This window comes from Nicotiana attenuata, chromosome 2 (genome assembly GCF_001879085.1).
Source record: "Nicotiana attenuata strain UT chromosome 2, NIATTr2, whole genome shotgun sequence".
Classification (NCBI taxonomy): domain Eukaryota; kingdom Viridiplantae; phylum Streptophyta; class Magnoliopsida; order Solanales; family Solanaceae; genus Nicotiana; species Nicotiana attenuata.
In genome coordinates this window covers 76,353,434-76,359,760 of record NC_031990.1, presented here as the reverse complement: position 1 = coordinate 76,359,760, position 6,327 = coordinate 76,353,434, and positions in this window count along the sequence as shown.

Here is a 6,327-nt window from a genome sequence, read left to right as displayed (position 1 = left end):
TCCCTCAATGAATCTCCTCGCCCTTTCTCTCTCGGTGGGAAGTATAAGAATAGCATGATGGGCCAAGTCAATAAACCTAGTCTCGTACTGAGTGACAGTCATAGAACCCTACTGAAGACGCTCAAACTGCCTCCGATAGTCCTCTCTTTGAGTGATAGGGAGAAACTTCTCTAGAAATAGCTGAGAAAACTAATCACAAGTCAAAGCAGGTGACCCAGTTGGTCTAGCCAAACAGAAATCCCTCCACCATTTCTTGGCGGAACCTGATAAGCGGAAAGCAGCAAAGTTGACCCCATTGGTCTCCACTATCCTCATGTTCCAGAGAACCTCATGGCAACTGTCCAAACAATCCTGGGGATCCTCTGAAGATGTACCGCCATAGGTAGTAGTGAAAATCTTGGTGAATCTATCCAACCTCCATAAAGCATCTGTAGACATAGCTTCTCCATCGCTGGTCTGAGCCACGACACCCAGCGGGACTACCCCAACTAGCTGAGCTGCTGGAGTCTGAAACTGGGGAGCCATCTGCTCCGGTGTGTGAGTAGCGGGAGTCTGTACTCCTCCTTCAGCACGAGAGACGGCTGGTGCTACTAGAAGTATGCCTGCCTGAGTGACACTCTCCATAAGGCCCACTAGACGAACCAGAGCATCCTGGAGTACCGGGGTAGCTATGAACCCATCTGGGACCTGAGCTGGTCCCGCTGGAACAGTCTGGGCCGGAACCTCATCATCAAACTCAACCTGAGGCTCCGCCCCTGGTGCTGCTGCTCTAGGTTGTGCCCTACCCCTGCCTCGGCCTCTAGCACGGCCTCGGCCTCATCCTCTGGCCCTCGTAGGAGCTGCCATTGGGGGCTCGGGCTGCTGATCAGCTGATGAAGCGATACGTATTCTCGCCATCTGCGAAAGGACAGAGTAGAGAGTTCAATTAGCATTGAGAGATCAAACCGCACGACAGAGATGAATAGAAGTGAAATTGTTCCTAACTTCGTAGCCTCTCGGGATAAGCACGGACGTCTCCGTACCGATCCCTCAGACTCTACCAAGTTTGTCGTAAATTGTGAGACCTAAGCAACCTAGAGCTCTGATACCAACTTGTCACGACCCCAATTCCCGCCGTCGAGATCGTGATGGCGCCTAACATTGAACCCGCTAGGCAAGCCAACGTTACTGATTATTTTACCTTTTTCCTTCATCTTTAACAATTTACCAAATAATATAAGAAAAACAACGGAAATCAAAATGCGGAAGAACAGAATTTAACAGCGTAAATTTAATACTAATACGAAATCCATAATAACACTCCACCCAAAACTGGTGTCACAATTTCACGGATTGTCTATAAATACTACAAATAGGGGTCTGAACAAGAAAATACAAATCTGTCTCAGAAGTAGATAAAACAGAATAAAACCAAGATAGAAGAGGGCGCCAAGGCCTGCGGACGCCTGCAGGACTATCTCGGGTCTCCACTAGACTAAAGATAACAATCTCAATCTACAGTCTGTACGGTCCAGCACTAGGATCTGCACAAGAAGTGCAGAGTGTAGCATCAGTACAACCGACCCCATGTACTAGTAAGTGTCGAGCCTAACATCGACGAAGTAATGACGAGACTACGGCGGGGCATGAAAATATGTAACCTGCAGCAGTTTATAATAGCAGAAAAAGAAGTACGGAATGAAAAATAACTGGAATTTGCATTAAAGGAACACAGGACTCGGCCAATCTACTAGTATTCAGCTATAACCAATCCTTAGGAAATTTCAGCACCTCAGTAATAATTTCGACAAAAATAAATGCCTAAACTATAACTGATGCGGCGCGCATCCAGATCCCACCATATAAATAACAATAATACCAATATTTTCAGCAATAACAGTATCAATATTCTCCCTTATTCCTCTTTGTTGCGGCGCGCTACCCAATCACACATGTCCTCCCTTATTACTGCTTGTTGCGGCGTGCAACCCGATCCCACCAGACAATTACAAATCTCCCTTATTCCTCCTATTGCGGCGAGCAACCCGATCCCAACATATATATATATATATATATATATATATATATATATATATATATATATCAACACCAATCACAAAGAATAAACACAAGGTTTTTCACAAGTTAACTCAATTTCCACAATTCTTATACTTCAACTACACAATGGAATTTCGCCACGATTATAAACTTCACTCATGAAACCAAATCAGTGAGAACAACCAACGTGCACCATAAGGCACCAATGAATCATTATAAACTAACGGGATAATAAAATGAAGCTACAAAACGATTAATACCTCAACAGAAACATCAACAACTAACATGTAACAACTAAGCAATTCAATGAAGAGAACAACAATTAACATGAGCAATTAGGCATGGAACATTTGTGATCAAGTAGAAATTAAGGCACGTAAGCATTTATGATCAAGTAGTAATTGAGGCATGGGGACATTTATGATCAAATAGCAGTTAAGGCATGGAAACAGTTTAAGCATGTAGCAAATAGGACGAGAAATAGTATAATAGAAAACGGGGAAGGAAAAGCCAACTAAAAATGGATTTTGGTGGCGCATAGGTGCTCGTCACTACACCTATACGCCACACACATGATATTTCATTTAGCGCATAAGTCGGGAACTCCTATTCTCTCAAGTCAAGGTTAGACCAAACACTTATGTTGGCCCAAGTTCAGATGAAGTTTTGAAGATTGAAAAAATGAACTCAGTCATGAACCAGGTCCATCATGTGAGACAGACACAGTGTTGATATACTTATACATGTGACATACGTGTGAAGATAAGTCTCAAGGGTCAGCAACAATATCTTCTGAGTTGATCGAAAAGGTTGCATAGGATAAGGAGTTGAAGTCTCCTTATGTGAAGAGAACTACATCCAGATCAAGAATAAGGATTAGAGTTTGAATTGTTCTAGGACTCGAATTTGATAAAGGATCAGCAGTTCGAGTTTTAATAAAATCTGATTACTAACTCTATAAATAATCATGAATGTTCTCTTTTACAGGGATTGCACAAATGCAGAAGTGAAACTAAATTGAAGAGCAAAATAGCAAGGCTTTTTGCAAAGCAATTTACGTGAGATTCAAGTGTGCATTCCTGAAGCTACTTGGACAAGATAGAAGAACCAATTCCATTCTGTCTTTCTTTTAATCTAGTTCAATTGTAGTAGGTGTTTTCATATTGTACCTTTCAGCTTTCATAGAAGCAATTGTATTAGGTACTTTGAGTATTCAAGTTAGAGTTAACTTGAAAGTGTCGCAGCAGTTGAGGCTGTGTACCACACTGGGATTAGAGTTTAATCCTTAGGTTTACAAAGAATTTTGTAAATGCTGTTTTGGCTCAATGATTTTAGTGGAAGTTTGGGAAAATCCTACTGAGTAGTAGGTCGTGGTTTTTTTCACCTTTTGAGCCAGGTGTTTTTCCACGTAAAAATCTCTGTGTTCTTTATTTTATGCACTCTTAATTCCGCAAACAGTCTTAGTAAGTACATCTAGAAGAACCAGGTTCTTCTAGTGCGAAAATTAGGTACCACACAAATCACCCCCCCCCTCTTGTGTGGTATTGACGTCTAAGAACATAAATTTGTATCAGAGCAGGTTATCCTTGAAGAGGCTAACACCTTAGGAGAAGATCAACGATGAGGGCACCACCTGGGAACTGGGAAGGGCAATCCACTGCTAGGCCTCCACTTTTTAATGGTCAATACTATTCTTGGTGGAAGAACAGGATGAGAGATCACATCATAGGGGAAGACTATGAACTCCGGGACATAGTTACTGATGGTCCCCTAGCAACCACAAAGAAGAATGCTGAAAGAGTTGATGTGCCAAAGACAAGAGTTGATTGCACTGCTGAAGATTTGAAGAAATGGGAAAAGAATGCCAAGGCCAGGAAATGACTTGTGTGTGGATTAGGACCAGACGAGTACAGCAGGATTCAAAGCTGCACCACTGCTAAGGAAATCTGGGACACTTTGCAAGTGGCTCATGAAGGAACACCTCAAGTGAAGAGGTCCAGAGCAACACTGTTATTTTCTCAATATGAGAATTTCACCATGAAGGAAGGGGAAACCATCCAAGAGATGTATACAAGGTTCACCACACTGACAAATGAACTTAAGTCTCTTGGAAGGGTTATTCTTGAAGAAGACAAGGTTGAGAAGATTCTGACAAGAGTTCTGCCAGTCACATGGGAAAGCAAAATCACTGTCATTCAGGAATCCAAGAATATTGCTACCCTTAGACTGGATGAACTGATTGGAAACTTAACTGCCTATGAAATGAGGAGACAAACCATGAAGATGGATACCCCCAAAAAGGAGAGAAGCTTGGCTCTCAGAATTGCTGAAGGTGCAGATTTGGAAGATGATAAAGTGGCTATGATCACTAGGGATTTCAAGAAGTACTTGATAAGAGGAAAGGGTTCTTCAAGAGGTACAAACTTCAATAAAACAAGAGCTCCGGAGAAACAGACCAATGAGGGATGCTACAAGTGTGGTAAGACTGACCAAATGATCAAAAACTGGCCTCAATGGGAAATTGAGTGGAAGAAAGAAAGAGCTGAACGAAGGAACAGGAAGAAGGAACAGGTTCAACCAAAGAAAAACAAAGGTTCAACCAAGGCTATGGTTGCTGCTTGGGGAGAAACCTCAGATGAAGAGTCAGAAGATGAAGCTGAGGAGGAGCAAGCACTAATGGCCATCGGAGAAGTATTCTTCATCTCAAAGACAAGATTAAATTCTTGTCTAAAGAAAGGCTGGCTGAGTTATTAATAGACTTCATTGAGGAGTCTGAGATAAGTAATAATGAGAAGAAAGTTCTGTCTAGGGAATGTGTGATTCTAAAAGCAAAATGTAAAAGTCTAGAGTCTAGGGCAAATGAGAGTGATAACAACAATGTTGAGTTGAAGAACCAGGTTCTTGAACTTGACAACAGTGTCCTAGAGCTTAGGTCTGAAAATTTAAAACTGAAATTAGGAACAGGAAAGAAGAAAGCTGATCACACGTACCTCACTCTAGAAGAAAATTTGGGAAAACTGAAAGATGAATTATACAAGAAAGATAAATTCATTAAAGTCTTGAAAGAAGATCTAGGAAAGGTAAAATATGAACTAGACAGAACTTGCAAGTGGAACAAGGCTTCTGATGCTCTCTCTTGGCTGCAAGAGCATCATAGCAGTAACAAAAGAGGTCTTGGCTATGGGACTCAAGCTCCAAAATGGGATCCAAAAAGCAAGTACCTCACTCTTCCTGAAAATAAAATCTGCACACACTGTGGTAAGACTGGCCATTACAAATATGAATGTAATGCAAAAGAAAAGGCCAGTCAAAGAAACAAAGCTTTTGTGCAAGAAAAGCACAAGCTGTCTAGTTGGGCAAGAAAGAATCTGATTCATCCTTTTGCCCATAGAAAGGGACCCAAACTAGTTTGGGTTCCTAAGACTAACCCCTGATTTCCTTTTGCAGGTCCAAGTGAAAGGGAGGAGCCAAATATGGTATATGGATAGTGGCTGCTCAAAACACATGACTGGGGACAAGGACCAGTTCCTTTCACTTGAGGACCTAAAGGGAGGTAATGTCTCCTTTGGTAATGGAAAGAAAGGTGAGATCATTGGGGTTGGAAAGGTAGGCAAAACAGATTCTCATTCTATAGAGAATGTCTACCTCATAGATGGCTTGAAATATAGCCTAATAAGTGTGTCACAATTGTGTGACAAAGGTAACCTTGTGGCTTTTACCTCCACCAAATGCTTTGTGATTAACCTTATCACTGACAAGATTGTTTTGCAGGGAAAAAGAGTTAACAATATTTACATTGTAGATTTGTCCACTCTTTCAGAAAATGAACTCACTTGTTTAAGTGTGTTGGTTAATGATCCCCTCCTGTGGCACAAAAGACTTGGTCGTGTCAGTCTAAATTAGCTAAACAAATTAGTCTCCAAGGACTTGGTTATAGGGTTACCTAATATCAAGTTCAAGGAAGACAAAGTTTGTGAGGCATGTGCAAGGGGGAAGCAGGTAAGGTCATCTTTCAAATCCAAGAAAATGGTAAGTTCGTCCAAGACGTTGGAGCTGGTTCATATGGATCTATGTGGTCCAATGAGAACCATGAGCAGAGGTGGAAAGAAGTATGTAATGGTGCTAGTTGATGACTATTCTAGATTCACCCGGGTTTTATTTCTAACTTCCAAAGATGAAGCATTTGACATGTTTTCTGCATTTGTTAGGAAAACTCAGAAACAATTAGGAAATCAACTTGCATCCATTAGGTCTGATCATGGAACTGAGTTTGAAAACTTTAAGTTTGCT